The sequence below is a fragment of the Alligator mississippiensis genome, chromosome 3, assembly GCF_030867095.1.
Source record: "Alligator mississippiensis isolate rAllMis1 chromosome 3, rAllMis1, whole genome shotgun sequence".
Lineage (NCBI taxonomy): Eukaryota > Metazoa > Chordata > Crocodylia > Alligatoridae > Alligator > Alligator mississippiensis.
In genome coordinates, this window is record NC_081826.1 from 174,009,282 (window position 1) to 174,026,237 (window position 16,956).

Sequence of the window (16,956 nt, forward strand, 5' to 3'; positions counted from 1 at the left end):
AGAGCAAACATTTAAAGCCAAATTGTTCACTGCTGTTAGTGTTGTACATCAAAATTTGGTGTTGTGCTACATTTAGGAGTCACTGGACTTTAAAATTACATCAAGCAATGCAGCACTTAAAGCAGAAATGTGAGTTCTGGATGCAGGACATGGGAACAAGTTCTTGGTGGATAAAACAGAGGAGGAGCCAGTGAATTAATAATCTGCTGCTGTTCTGACTTGTTCAACTAGACCACTCCTAGAATAAATAAAATGTTCTATATTCTTTTTGTTTGCTCTTCAGAGAGTGTAAAAACTGACTTGGTAATTTAAGGCTGAGATCCTGCCTCATTTTTAAAGCTGGGTAATTTCTACCATAGTAAGTGATTTCTCTTTAAGTCATGGTGTTTTGTGGTTGGGGAACTCCAGAAAAGTATTTAAGTTCTGTTCCTGGCTCTGTACAAACTAATTGATTCTTTTGGCAAACCCATCTTTCTTTCTGCTTCAGTTTGTACATCTATAAAATGGATAGAACTATATGCCACTTTGTAGAGGGAATCTAAGGTTTGGCTCAGGTTTGCACAGTTAACTTTCTGAGTGTGTATTGTGCATAGTTAATAGAGCAATGAAATATGCAATTTATGGGAGTTCTAGACAGCAGTGTGTCCATGCATGCTTGTTCTTCTCATTACGCACCATTCACCATTTTAAACTTCTATTTGCTGCCTCCCTTTGTAGAAATACCATGGAGTTAAATAAAAATTAGTTGACACCGTATCGACTAGTGGGGTAGGTACTGGGATGGGAGTCATATTAGGGTGAAATTTATAGAAGTCACTGCACCCCTCCACTTTGTATGGTTTGACTTGTCCATAGATATGTAAGTTGTTTAGGGCAGTAATTTTTTTTGTCTTACTATGGGTATTAGCAGTACCTGACATGATGAGAGGGCATTTTTCTTGGTATATCGTTCTCTAGATTGGGGATTCTCAACCAAGTTCTGTGACACCTTAGAGTCTCTTGAGATCCTTTCAAAGGTGCCATGGGGTGTCAAGCAATGTCAGCATTGTCCAGTGTAAAAACACAATCTACAAGATAAACCCAAGTTCTCAAACAGGAATATCCAGTGTTAAAAACGTTCTGACTTGCTCTGGTCTTTCTGAGTTTTTTGCAACAGAAGATTTGCTTAATTATTTTTCCATAATCCAAAAAAAAAAAAAAGAGTGAAAACTAAAAGCTGCATTTTCCAACGGGTGCCTTGAGTCCTACGACGTTAAGAACCACTGCTCAAAATGATACCCTGGCACAAATGTACTAGTGAAGCATCAGTTTTGTTGATTTATTGCAATAAAATTACAGAAAATAAGAAGGAAGTTTATAAGTGGGTTTGAAAATTCATTAATCTTCTGCGTTGTTAACAAAAAAAAAAACATTGGAATTCCTCTGTCACCTTTTATTTTTTTTTCAAATTTTTGCATGGCTTTAGTTTAGGGTTGCACCGATAGACATTTTGGGGCTCATATTGATAACCAGTTCGCAAGGAAGCATATCATCCGATACCGATCCTATTTCCAATATAGCTGAGTCCAGCTGGTAAGTCTATTCTGGTGAAAGGGGGGGGGGAGGGGCATGTGGGGAGCAGATCAATGGCCCCCATGGTGAGGAAGGGAGTGGGGGTGGGGGTGGGGCTGGGACAAGCGCTGCCCAGCCGGAGCAGGTGTGGGATAGAGTGGAGGGGTGGGGGGCAGCTCTGCTGCTGAGCATTGCTTGTCCGGCAGCTCTTGCTGCTGTTCCTGCCACTTGTCTGGGCAGGCACGGGGTGAGGGGGGGGGGGGGGAAAGGGCATGTGCCCCTGGATCTGCGTGGGGCAGGGGTGGCTGCAGCTGCAGGCTGAGGCCAGGGGCTGTGTTGTGCCGCACTCAGGGTGGGCGGCAGCATTGAGGGGGTTTACAGGGGGAGCCATGGCAAAATTTGCGGTGGCTGCAGACCCCTCCATAGCCCCTTCCCCATGCCTTCCCGCCCTGGCTGAGCAGCATCTGCCTCAGCCCCACTCCCTCCCTCACCATGGGGGGTGTTGATCTGCCCCTCACTCCCCTTCCCTCCCTCCTCCCCTTCCACCACACCAAACTTACCAGCTGCATGCAGCTTTCCACGCTGCTGGGGTGTGCTCCTCACTGCCTGCATGCTGCACTGCAGCTGCTTGCACACACAAGCGTTTATTGGCCAAATTATTGGCCACTTCAGGCCTATTTCCAATATAGTCAGTTTTCTTTATATCTGTGCCGATCTGATATTGGACTGATGTAGCAGTGAACCTCTACTTTAATTTTTTTTCTTTGCATGGACATCAGTATATTCTTCTGGAAAACTGTGTGTACAGTAAATAAACTTTAAACATTTTAATTCTGATATGTTAACAAGCATTGACATGCCTATGTCCCTTTACAATATGCAATTTCCTTGAAGCAGTGTAGCTCATGTAATAGATATTTTAGTCATGCATGCCTTCTTACCATTAAATTGGAGTAAGATTATCTCCTACAACTAAAATACTACCCATGGGTACAAAATAATGTGGTTGATTCTGTAAGCAGATCAAACTACCTTTATCTGATGGCAGTGAGTGTGGCAGAAATAGTATTTTATTAACATTATAATATCATTTTTTTTCATTTTATTTTATTTAATCGAAGTATGATTTTGACAGTAACCTAGGGATTCAACCAAATCTTTCCTGCTTTCATGTGTCATAAACTACCAAAGAAGCTACTTAACCACCAAAAAGACTAAATTAACTTTCTTGTTGCTGGTCATATGAAATATGGAAGGACAAATAGAGAGAGATGCTTAAGTCAGTGGTTTCAGCATCAATATCAGGGCAGCTCATCACCCATTCCAGCCCAGACCAAGATCTGATCAGATTTCCACACTTACTGGGATTGAATATGTCAGCTCTTGGATAGAAACTCTCCAAGAGGAATCTGAATAACATGGGGAGGCATTGATTTTTTTTTTTTTTTTTTTTTAAAAAAACATTATCAGGAAGTGCTACACTACTATCCTTCAGGATTAATGTGCTGTTGGGAAATAGTTAAAGTTTTGAGCCAGTCTTAAACAATTTAGTAGTTAACACAAGTAGGGATTAATTCCCTAGTATCCTGGTGAAACTCAAGTCATTTTAATTCTCTCTACTAAAAATGAAGTTATAGCCAGAATTCTTTTTCTTTTCTGAACTGTTGCAGAGTGCTGCTGCACACTCTAACAGGAAGCATGAGAGAGCTGTGGAGAAAGAAGTCTTACCATATCTATTTTGAGGGGGTATTACAGTCCTAATCTTCCCCTGGTAAACAATCACTATGTTAACAATCTGGTTTCATCTTTGGATCTATGTATTCTTTAGCTTTGCTTGGTCTTGGTTAGGCTGTATCACTGTCTCTTGCGTCTGGCATATTTCCACAGAAATAGAGCTTGCAGACTACCTGTCCTGAGACCCTGGGGCCATGCCTCTCCCAGACATGTCATGTAAGCTTAAGCACACATTTTCCCAGAGCCCTAATTTTATGGACAGTTCATTTTATAGGGACACATGATAGCTAGGGCATGTAACAAAAGACCTCTTAAAGTCTTTAAGCACAATTACTCTTTAGTTTAGAGCAGGGGTTCTCAACCTTTTTCTCCTTGAGGCCCTCCACTAGCATACTATAAAAACTCCATGGCCCACCTGTTCTGCCACAACTGCCCAGCTCCCCAGCCCTGCCTGCGTAGCCCTGGATGCAGTGGGAAGGGCTCACTCATGAAGAGCCCCAGGGCCCCACTCACCTGCACAATAGCAGCGCAGAGCCTCGCCCACCCACTCACAGCACCACCCACAAGATGGAAGCTATGGGACCAGGCACGGTGGGGTGGGCCTGCCCCCTCCCCTTCATCAGGACTCATCTCAGCTCTGGGGGGGCCAAGGTACCTCCTTCCCATGCTGGACAGACCCCCTGAAACCTGGATCCCCAGTTGAGAACCACTGGTTTAGAGGGCACAAAGATCCTACAGATACAGGGAAAACAATAAAATATGTAACATTCTTCCCTAGATTGATTTCCTCAATGCATTTGAGCAGCCATTAGCTTGTGCATAGATAGATTTCCCCCAGTCATCCCAGTGGTTTACAACTAAGCATTCAAGAGCAGTTTTCCAGGACCAGTCCTTACCCTTCAGTGTTCTTTGCCTTTTTTTAAAAAAAAGTTGGAGTAAACCAACTTTCTCTGTTTTTTGAGAACTGTTAAAGGAACATGATACAATGACAAAATAAACATGCTTGTTAGAAACTTTCCTTAAACTTGAACCTCTTTGTGAGGAGAGTATCATGTTTAAATTTGATAGAGAAATGGTTGCTAGGTCTAATGTGTACATATAAATGGTGAAAATATGATTTGAGGTTTCAGAGCTGTGGTTTGTGCTGCTTTGTACAAGCTTAACTTTTTAAAATAACTGCCTCTCAAAGTTTGTGATATAAGGAGACTTCCAAAACAAATGCAAGTCTTACTGTAAAGCATGATGGAATCCTTTCTTTTCGACTCCCAGATATTATTCAGGTAGCGCTCCAGGAAAGGTGACCTCAAAGAAAACATGGAAGTCAAGCTATCTTTTTCCAGTCTTAATTCTGCCCCACGTACCTATATACATCCAAACCATAATACTTTCCAGCTACCTCAGAAGATCATTGATGCTTTGGTACATAATTCCAGGAACTTGAAAACATGACCTAATTGTCTTTTTATTACAGGTTTACTTACTGTTCCTTCATCATTGCTCATCCTGAAGATGGGGGATGATAAGATTAAGTAGATACAAAACAAATGAAATGGGAAATCTGTTCATCCATTCTGGGTTAATCTCTTGTTGCATTTAGCACAATGAACATTCAAAGGAAGACAAGGGACTTACTCCAGTACCTTTAGTGTAACTGTGAGAGAATCCAGTCTTTAATACACATGATGGATATCCATCATGAATGATAGGTTTTAAATATTAGCTGCTTCATTCTCTGTATACTCAACCTGAGCACTGAACACTTCACCCAGCACCCTGTGGCAAGTTTCAGCAAGTCTTTCCATTGACTTACACAGAGCTCTTGAAGAAGAACAAGAAGATCACAAACAGCCTTCATGGATTCCCAGAAGGATTACTGAGACTTCAGCCAACCCTCTGACTACTATCCCATGCTGCTCATCCATGTGGCACCAGTGATACTGCCAGGGGTGACCCTGAGCAGATTAAAAGCGACTACAGGCCTCTGGGTGCAAAAGTGAAGAGGACACGGGCACAGGTCACATTCTTTTCCATCTTTCCAGTCAATGGAAAGGACCTGCAGGACCAGACGCATCCTGCAGATCAATGCATGGCTGCACAGGTGGTATCACCAGTGGGGATTTGGCTTCTTTGCTCATAGGATGCTGTTTCAAGACGAGGGATTGCTAGGAATAGATGGGATCCACCTGGCAAAGAGAGGGAAGAGCATCTTTGCAGACAGGTTCACTAACCTAGTGAGAAGGGCTTTAACCTAGGCTCAATGGGGGATGAAAAACAAAGCCCTGAGATAAGTGGGGAAGCAGGGGACCTAGAGGAAGCATAAACAGGAGGGGACAGCACTGGAGGCCTCATTCTTCTTGAGAAAGTAGGGCAACCACCTAGTCACCTTGAGTGTGTCTGTACACTAATGCACAGAGCCTTGGAACAAGCAGGAAGAACAGGAAGTCCTCCCACAGTCGAGGAACTACGACGTGATTGGAATAAGAGACTATTATGAAAGAACAAGGAGCAACCATCTCAAATTGCAGCAAGGGAAGTTTAAATTAGATATTAAGAACAATTTTCTCAGTAGGAAGGTAGTAAAACACTGGCCCTGGTTCTCATGGGAGACTATAATCACTGTGACATCTGCTGAAAGGGCAATACAGCAGTCCACAGTCAATCCAGGAAGTTTTTGAACAGTGTTGGAGATGACTTCCTGGTGCCAAGTGTTGGAGATACCAACTAGGGGCCATGCTTTTCTTGATCTGCTGCTCACAAACAGGGAAGAATTGGTGGGGAATGTAGTAGTGGATGACAAGTTGGGCAGCAGTGACCACAAGATGACTGAGTTCGGTATCCTTACAAAAGAAAGAAAGACTTTGACTTCCTAAGGGAACTGATAGGCAGGGTCCCCTGGGGGGCAAGTCTGAGGAGGAAAGGAGTCTAGGAGAGCTGGTTGCACTTTAACAAAACCTTACTGAGGGTGCAGGAACAAACTATCCCAATGTGTAGGAAGAATAGCAAATGTGGCAAGCAAGCAGCTTGGCTTAGCACAGAACTCTGGTAAGCTTAAGCACAAAAAGGTATCTTACAAGTTGGACAAACAACTTGGAAGCAGTATAAGAGTATTGCTTGGGTGTGCATGGATGAAGTCAGGAAGGCCAAAGTGCGGTTGGAGTTGCAGGTAGCAAGGGACATGAAGGGTTTCTACAAGTATGTTAGCAACGAGAGGATGCAACTGCAGAGCTGCTGCCATTTATCTTTGAAAACTCATGGCAATCAGGGTAGATCCTGGATGACTGGAAAATAGGCAAATATTGTACCCATCTTTAAGAAAAGGAAGAAGGATCCAGAGAACTACAGACCAGTCAGCCTCACCTCAGTCCCTAGAAAGATCATGGAGCAGATCCTCAAGGAAACCATCTGTAAGCCCTTGGAGGAGAACAGTTATTAGGAATAGTTGGCATAGATTCACCAAGGGCAAGTCATGGCTGACCAACCTGATTGCCTTCAGTGCTGAGAACTGGCTTTGTTGGGTGCAGGGAAAGCAGTGCGCATAATATACCTTGACTTACCAAGGTTTCTGATACCATCTTCCACAGCATACTTGCAGGCAAGCTGAGGAAGTATGGGTTGGATGAATGGACTGTGAGGTGGATAGAAAGCTGGCTGGATTGTCGGACTTGACAGGTTGTAATCAATAGGTCAATGTCTAGCTGACAGCCTTTTTCAAGTGCTCCAGGGATCAGTCCTGGGGCCAGTTTTGTTCAATATCTTCATTAACAATCTGGAAGATGGGATGGATTGCACCCTCAGCAAATTTGTGGATGGCACCAAGCTGGGAGGAGTAGTAGATATGCTGGAGGATAGGGCAAGGATTTGGGGTGACCTAGACAAATTGGATGATTGGGCCAAAAGAAATCTCATGATGTTCAACAAGGATAAGTGCAAAGTCCTGCACTTAGGACAGGAAAATCCCATGCACTGCTAGAGATTGGGGGCTGACTGGCTAAGGAGCAGCTCTGCAGAAAAGGACCGCAGGGCTTACAGTGAACAATAAGCTGGATATTGCCAGCAGTGTGTCCTTGTTGCCAAGAAGGCTAACAGCATATTGGGCTGCATTAGTAGGAGCTTTGCTACCAAATTGAGGGAAGTGATTATTTTGCTCTATTCTGAACTGGTGAGGCCACATCTGGAACACTGTGCAGTTTTGGACCCCCACTACAGAAAGGATATGAACAAATTGAAGAGAGTCCAGCAGAAGCCAACGGAAATGTTTTGGGGGCTGGGTCACATGACTTCTGTGGAGAGATTGAGGGAACTGGGTTTATTTAGTCTGCAAAGACTGGGAGGGGATTTGATAGCAGCCTTTACCTGCCTGAAGGGCGGTTCCAAAGAGGATGGAACTGGACTGTTCTCAGTGGTGACAGGTGATGGAACAAGGAACTATGATCTCAAGTTGCAGCAAGGGAGGTTTAAGTTGGAAAAACTTTCTCACTAGGAGGGTAGTGAAGCACTGGAACAGGTTACCTAGAGAGGTGGTGGAATCCCTATCCTTGGAGGTTTTTAAGGCCTGCTTTGACAAATCTTTGGCTGGAATGATGTAGTTGGGGATGGTCCTGCTTTGACATCAGGAGGCACTACTTCATGATCAGGGCAGCTAGGAGCTGGAACCAGCTTCCAAGGGAGGTGGTGCTTGCCCCTACTCTGGGGGTCTTCAAAAGGAGGCTGGACAGTCACTTAGCCGGGGTCATTTGACCCCAGCATCCTTTCCTGCCCATGGCAGGGGGTCAGACTTGATGATCTGCTTAGGTCCCTTCCGACCCTATCAACTATGAAACTATGAGCAGGGGTTGGACTAGATGACCTCTTGAGGTCTCTTCCACCCTATCTTTCTATAATCCTATGATAATGTAATTCTGCAAGAGCAAGTAATGACTGACCAGCCTGATTTCCTTCTATGATAAGGCACTGTGGAAAGGGGAGGAGCAGTGAGTGACACATCTTGACTTTTAGCAGGACTTTCAACACCATCTCTTAAGATGTTCTCATAAGGTAAGGACTACATGAGGGTACTACAAGGTGGATACATAACTGGTTGGATCATTGTAGTCAATGAGTAGTTATCAATGGCTCAATTACTAGTTGCGAGGAGGTATCCAGTGGGGTTAACGATTTGGACAATGAGGTTGAGTGGACACTTGGCAAATTTGTGGATGAAATGAAATTGGGTGGAATTGTGGACAATCTGGAGCACAGGGCTAAGACCCAGAACAACCTGGATAGACAGGAGAAATGGTCCACAGTCAAGTAGATGAGATTCAGATAAGTTTAAGTGCAAAGGTCTACATTTGGGACACAATAACTGCATACCCAAATACAGCCTGGGAAATGACTGGCTTGGTTGTAGTACAGCAGAAAAGGATCTGGGAACTATGATGTACCACAAGCTGAATGTGGGCCAACAGTGCTCTTGTTTAATAAATAAATACATAAATAAATGAATAATTTTTAAGAAGCCAAAGCATCCTGAGTTCTATCATCAAGAATGTCACTTGCCTACAAGGGAAGTGATTCTTCTGCTCTATTCATCACTGATGAGGTCTTGCCTGGAGTATTGTGTCCAATTTTGGGCCCTACGGTTCAAGAAAATGTGGACAGTTTGGAAAGAGTCCAGTGCAGGGCATCACACATGATTTAGGGGCCTGGGAGGCAAGACTTATGAGGAAAGGCTGAAAGAACTAAGGTTATTTAATTTGGAGAGGAGAAGATGGAGTGGGATGGATTTGATGAGTCTTCAAATACCTGAAGGGAAATTATATAGGATGGAAATGGGCTTTACTCCGTAGCTGTAGGGAACAGGATTACTGATCTAGAAAAGGTATGGAATCTCCACCCTTGAAAGTTTTCCAGAACAGGTTAGACAGACACCTGCCTTGATCAAGGGGCTCGACTAGATGACCTTGTGATGTCCCGTTTCACCGTACTTTCCTGTGATCCTATAACTTTAGGTTGTACATAAATTAAAAAAAGGGAAGTACCAGAGATAGAATTGTAATATTTTATAACTTAAGAATGCATCACAATGCATATGCAAAGAGGCAATGCTAAAGGTTGCGCAGACAACCGAGGCACATTGAGCATCTATATACATGCTCCAACATGTTCTAATTAGAATGCTCTAGCATTGCTGCAGTGTCACAGGTATAGCCTTGCAGGTTTAAAAATGGCTGCTCGGATGCTTTAACTAAAGCTCGTTAAACAAGCTTTAGTTAAAACATTCCATGGCCATTTTTAAACACATAGGTGCTTAATGCAGGTTTCCCTTGATTTATGCAGATTCTTTATATGCAAATTCGCTCTTATGTGATCAGCATAGATGCTGCCCCTGCCCAAGCAGGTAAGTCTGTGTGGGGAGGAGAAAGGGCTGTGGCCTCACTCACTCCAGCCCCGGCTGCATCAACCCCAGGAGTGGCCAGAGCCAGTGGCCTGCAGCCGCTGGGCTGCACCTGTCCCCCTGTGCCTGGGCTCACCCCAGCTCCTGGGCTGCGCCATGCTGTGGTGTAGGCAGCTGGTGTCACCTGCTCCAGCATGGGCTGGGGTGAGTGTGGACAAGAGGAGTCCAGGGCAGCACAGAGTGCAGAACTCACCCCAGCCCCGGCTGCAGCGGCCCCGGGAGCAGCCGACATCAGCTGCCTGCACCAGGGCATGGTGCAGCCCAGGAGCAGAGGTGAGTGGGGACAGGCAAAGCATGGTGCAGCCGGGGCTGGGTGAGTGTCACTCTGTTTCCTCTGCTTTGCTGCCTTGTGCAGCCCTGGGAGAAGCACCCCTCCCCCTGCCTGTTCCCTAGTCTCAGCCTCCCTCCCTCCCTCCCTCCCTCCCTCACTGTCATGGAAAACTATCCCTATTTGTTACATTGTAAAGTGGATTCACTTTATGCACGTTCGATTTATGTGCCATTCTCCAGGAACGCATGTACAGCATAAATTGAGGGAAACCAGTACACATGACACTGGCATTTTAACTGGAGTGGCTCTCTGGGAACCACTCTAATTAACCCTCCTCCTTCCCCCAAGCACATGTATAGGCACCCATTTATTCATTACTTAAAATCTGTAAATTCACATTATTAATATGTCTCCTGTGCAGCTGTTATGGAATAACTGCTGCCTTCTGTGGGTGAATACAATGAGACAGATATGATAGAGGGAAAACTGACCATTGTTCTTGTGTTTTCATTTCTGTAAGCACATTATTGGAAAATGTTGAAGTAACAACTAAACATGAATGTTTTATTAAAACTGGGCTTCTGCCATCACCACCAAAGCAGCAGCAGAAGACACTGTAGGATATTGCACACCCAAATATAACTGCAAAGTATGTTTAGGTTTTAAATATAGCTCTGATTAATGAAAGACTATCACACTTATGGTGTGCTAGCACAGCCTTAATTCATCCCTACCCTCATGAATGGTTCATTTTTAGAATCATAGATTAAAATTGGTTGGACCCTCAGGAGGTCATCTAACCAATTCTTCCTCGAGGCAGGGTCATCATTGACTAAAAGCAAACCTAATCAAGTGTCTGTCTAACCTGATTTTCAAAACACACAAGGATGGTGGTTCCTCAGCCTCTCCAATGCTTTCCCCCACCCCTCTCCATTGTGAGAGAGTTCTTCCTAATATCCAACATAAATTGCAGCAAGGGAAATTTAAGACTGTTGCTTCCTTGTCTTGTCCCCCGTGACCACTGGGAGAATAGTCTGTCTCCATCCTCAATATTACCACGCTTCAGGTATTTGAAAATTGCTATCAGCTCCACCCTAAGTCTTCTCTTCTCCAGACTACTTAGTTCATTCAGCCTGTATAATTTGTTTCCCAGGCCTATGATCATTTTTGTTGCGCTCCATTGTTTTCTTTCCAATTTGTTCACATGTTTATTGAAGTGAAGGGCCCAAAGCTAGACACAATACTCGAGGTAAGTGCAGAATACAGTGGGAGAATCACTTCCATTGATTTCCAAGTGACCTCTATTAATGCTGCCCAGTAGGCCTTTTTGCAATGGGAGCATACTTGCAATTCGTATTTAGTTTTATTGTGGTACAGTCTTTGAAACTACACAGTTGCATGTTGTCTTCCTTCCTTCCACCTGTCTAGGATCCCAGCATCATTAAAAGTGTGCACAGGGTGGATGCAAAAGGAGTTACGACTAAGGTTGGATGACTGCCATAATCTGGTGTTTCCTAATTTTGAAATGCTTGATGTCTCAACCAGAGCAACTTTAACTGTGTCTAATATGTAGGCAATACTGCAATCTCTCTTATAATTTTATGTAAAAATTCTTACACATAAATGAAATTAACCAAAGCCATTTGGGATTACTTAGATTTGCCCCAGAGTTCTCTGGCTTCGATGCTAATGTTGCATAGATATTGGTACATCTAGATGGTTCAATATGGTGTTTTTGAGCTTTGCCTTTCTCTGGATACAGGTGAGACAGCTTGAAAACAGACATAGCCAAACAAAACTCTTCAGCCAGCAATATGTAACAAATATGTTAACATAACTTTTACAACCTTAATTCTAATGTTGTCAGTATCAGTTGGAATTAATACATTTCAAATTTGGGGACTAAGAACTGGTTTTAATGGCAATTTTCCTCAGGTCAGCCAATAGGTCATTGGCCTTTTACCAAAGATGCACGAAAGGTTGTATTTGCTTTTGCCACCTACTGCATGTTATAACAATCTTTTTCCTACACTCCATTTTAAGGAAAGGTTGAAAAAATTGTTTTGGCCAAATATGTGAGAAGTGTGATTTGCTCTGTGAGGAATGTTTGCAGAATTTGTAGCATCAAATCCTTATATGTGCAAACAAAATTAATGTTGAACCAGGAGGCAACATGGAATGTTATTTGTTTCCATGCAGGGAGCAAGCCAGGCAGAGTGACTAATAATGCATTCTGGAATTGCAGAGCCTACAGTGACTATTGTTCCATTTCCTCTTTTCCTCCTGTGCTTCTAAACATATATACACTCACCCTCACTTTGTTAATCATTGCTTTGATTTATTTTGGTTCAATACACGTACTGTAAATTGACTGTAGTAGGAGTAGGGATTTTTGGACACCCTCTAGCTAATCAGATTAGGGACATGAATGCTGCTGTGATAGACTATTGTGTATGTGAAAAGACAAATGGAAAAACACTCCTTTAACTGTGCTTGTAACTAGCTGTTGTAATAAAGGTGTGACATGCTGAGATGCTGGCAAGAGACTGATCTTTATTTCTTGGCTCCAGTCACATGCCTTAGCTGAGGGGTACAAGAGGTTACATTCCTGTCACATGGCAGGTGCCAGTAGCTACTATTTCAGTGGCTACTGTTGTAGCTGTTTAAAATAGCAGTTTTAGACCTTGCTTACTGTGTTGTCTTCACTGATGTATATAATGATTGACATTAACCTGGAGATTATATTGGAGAGCTTTAACAAATGGATATCCGTCAAAGGACATCACCAGAATGAAATACTCTTTAGTCTTCTATACACACTGTTTCTTGAAAATCCAATTAATTTAATGAAAATGCCCTGGCAACTGGCAGCTAACTGAACCAATTCATTCTGTAAAGTGGGCTTACATATAGCTAATGAATGTAACTGGACAGATTTTCAGGATACAGATGAAAAAGGCTGCAGTTCTCCCTTCCTGGAATTGTCTGAGAATGGTACCAAAGACCACTGCAGCAGTTTGTAACTGAATGCAGAGAAGCTTGAAAAGAAAGCAGGCTGGTTAAACTCCCAGTACCTTAAGCCAGGCAATGGATTGTGGAACCCAGCTTTGTCAGTGTCGCTAGAACTATATTGTGCAACTCACCAATAGAACATTAGGTGGTTGCTGGGCACTTATGCTACAAAGAGTGTTCCTTTATGTAAAATATGTTGCATATTATTACTTCAGTAAGCAATATATTTGATCCATTGAGACTATAATAGCTAGTGACCCAAGTGTCCAAAAAAGCCCTCCCAAAAACACAGAAATAATAAAACTAGATTTTACAGGTCAGTGATTTTTTTTTTTTTTTATATCCACTAGTTTATTTCACAGTTTTCTATCACAGTATTGCTGATAGGATCAAAGGCAGAAATAGAAACAAATACTTTTTTGTGACTATAGAAAGTGTATCACCCTTGGTTTTTAAATGGAGTTAAAATAAACATTAAATGGAGAACGTTTTGGAATTTCTATCAGAAGCTAGGACAACTTTAAAATGTGTTCTGTCAATGTTCAGGTGTTAGAATTTATTTCTATGGTAGCCTATTAACAGATAAATCAGTCTGCATTCACTTTCTCACATATCCAAAAGTCAGAATGGGTCCTAAAGGTCAGTAAACTTGGATTCTTCTGACTGCAAGTCTGGGAGAGAAAAGTCAGCCCCAAACTGAAGGTGGTCCTCATAGGTAAAACATACATTACCAGGTTCTTCCATAGGGGACACTTCAGTAGGCTTCAACCTGTGAATGTGTTATGTGAATGTGAATTGCTATAAATGTGTTACAAGTTTGTCCCATGAATGTAGTTACAAGTTTGAGAAGAAGTGGTGTATACAATAGGTAGGTGGCATGGCGTGGGGTCCCCAGGGATGGCAGTGATGTACCTAGGAATCCATGACCATGCTTGCTCTGCCCTGCAGGCACCTTCTAATCCCACCTGCCATGTTTTGTTAGTTGAAATAATAAGTTGGGAGGCTGCCCATGAGCTTGTGTGATGCCGGTTCTACTGAACCTCACTAGACCCTGCTGATCTGGGATCCCTTGCCAGGTCTCTTTCAAAGTCAGTGCCTCATGAGACACCCTAAGCCTTATGGGCTAGATGTGTGTCTCCAAAACCTCCCCTTTACCATGCCCCATGCCTCACAGGTGGTATATGAATAATGTCCTTCTGCTGGGGACTTGGCCAAACTCAGCCTCAGGTTGTCACTGAGTGCCTGGCCCCTGTAACTGCACTCCCCTGGTGCTGGGCTCTCTGCGGCCCCTGTTGCTGCGCCCATCTGGTGCTGGGCTCTACACAGTAGTGTGCCCCAGTGAGGCTCCTTTTCCCCGGTCCACTGGCATAAAAGACAACAGATAAAAACAAGCCCCTTGGCTACAACATAACAATAATCATGGAGGTCACACTGTGCCCCTTTAAGAAGGTAAACTCTCTTATTATTGTGTGCTTCTTAGCCCCAGGTACCTTCTGAGCTTCTGGACCCCTATTAATCTTGTAGGCAGCAGATCAGGCAACCCAATATCTCCTGGTAGCTCTTTTGCACAGGAGTTGTTCCCCCTGGTGATTGTCAGAGAACTGCTGCCAGGCCCAGCCCAGGGGTTTATATGTGCCCAGGGCCCTGCCTCCTTCCGTTCAGATGACTGGGTGCAGGCACCAGCTAATTCCCTCATTAGCCTGCTGCCTTGGCTCATGGGGCTCTCTAGGTAGGCTGTTTCTGATCTTAAAGGAGCAGGATCACCTTAGCACCCTGCAACAGTAGGTCATGGTTTTCTTAGAGCTTAAAAGAAGTAAGACCAAAAACTTTAAAATCTCTCTGGAAATCAGTTGGTAGTCAGTGTTGTGCACTGAGCTCCAACGTAATCTGCTGAAACAGAGATCACTTTGTATATCATCTTCAATTTTTAAATGCAATTAAAGTACTAGCCTACTTTTAAAAGTTATTTCAGTAATCTAATCCGGAGGTAACAGGCAAAGTTGGCATCTGCATCAGACTGAAACTTGCATCTCCTGCCCATATGTAAAATTTGGCTGGGGAAAGGGAGGAGGAGGAGCAGCTGATCATGTCATAACAGCTAAGAAGCAGATTCCTAAATTATGAAGTTAAACAATGAAAGTTAGATACTATCAAGAATCAAAGGGATAGAGGTTATCCTTGTACCTCTCTGTTGGACTGATCATCTGTCATCTCTACTAGTCTCAATCAAAAACTAGGGTGAGGTCTTCTACAGTTTCTTTTGTTGCATGAAAGGACACACAAACATAGGGTTTTTCTTCAACTTCTGATGGCTCCTTATGCACTTAAGTAAGAAGGGAAATGAAATGGAATCCTACAGAACTCCACGAGTATTGTCAGGAATGTAAAATGAACATCTACCATCACCACTGGAGAAAAGCAGAAGCAAAGAGGACTGGAGTGCTTAAATTGGTTTTAAGTGAGAGGGTACCCAGTTTTGGTATTTAGCGGGTATGTTACACGTGGAGAACTGTGCCTTTAAGACATTTTGGCATGAGCCAGTTAGAACCAGTTGTTCTGTGATGCCAAGATTCATGTCAAGCAGTGGGGTCAGTTAAAGTTTAAGCTGCAGAATGAATCAGACCTCTGTCAGGCTTTTTGGTTCTGAGTGATCACTGAATAACACATAGTGCCAGGAAAAAAATAAGATAAGAAAATATCCTGAGTAGAAGAATGGAGTAGTTAAAGTCCTACCAGTGTTGAAGTGAAAGATAAACTATGAAATTAAATAGGTACTTTGCGTCGGTCTTTCATCAGTCCCATGGGATGCCCATGCCCGCTACGGGACAGGGAAGTCCAGGTGAGGGTGATCCCCTGCCCTCCATTGATGCTGACTTTGTGAAGGAACATCTTGAGAAGCTGGATACCTTCAAGTCAGCTGGCCCTGACAATCTTCACCCCAGGGTACTCAAGGAGCTGGCGAGCATCATAGCCCAGCCTCTAGCACGGATCTTTGAAAACTCTTGCCGCTCTGGTGTAGTGCCCGAAGACTGGAAGAAGGCCAATGTGGTGCCTATCTTCGAGAAAGGGAGGAAAGTGGATCCGGCTAACTATAGGCCCATTAGCCTGACTTCTATCCCGGGGAAGATCTTAGAAAAGTTTATTAAAGAGGCCATCCTTAATGGATTGGCTGATGCCAACTTCTTAAGGGATAGCCAGCATGGGTTTGTTGCGGGTAGGTCTTGCTTGACCAATCTCATTTCCTTCTACGACCAGGTGACCTATCACCTGGACAAGGGAGAAGAGATTGATGTCATATATCTTGACTTCAAAAAAGCCTTCGATCTGGTTTCCCATGATCACCTCTTAGAGAAACTGGCCAATTGTCGCCTTGGGTCCTTCACGATCCACTGGCTGGAAAATTGGCTCCGGGGTCGGACCCAGAGGGTAGTAATTGATGGAAGTCACTCATCGTGGTGTCCTGTGACCAGTGGGGTCCCCCAAGGCTCTGTCCTTGGACCCATACTGTTCAACATCTTCATTAATGATGTGGACACTGGAGTCAGAAGCGGACTGGCCCAGTTCGCCGATGACACCAAACTTTGGGCAAAGCATCCACACCAGAAGACAGGCAGGTGATCCAGGCTGACCTGGACAGGCTCATCAAGTGGGCAGATGAGAATCTGATGGTGTTCAACGCCAATAAATGCAAGGTTCTCCACCTTGGGAAGAAAAACCCGCAGCATCCTTATAGGCTCAGCAGTGCTATGTTGGCTAGCACTATGCAAGAAAGAGACTTGGGGGTCATCATTGACCACAAGATGAACACGAGCCTGCAGTGCGATGCTGCAGCTAGTAAAGCGATCAAAACGCTGACTTGCATCCATAGATGCTTCTCGAGCAAATTCGGGGACGTCATTCTCCTCTTGTACTCGGCCTTAGTGAGGCCACAGCTGGAGTACTGCGTCCAGTT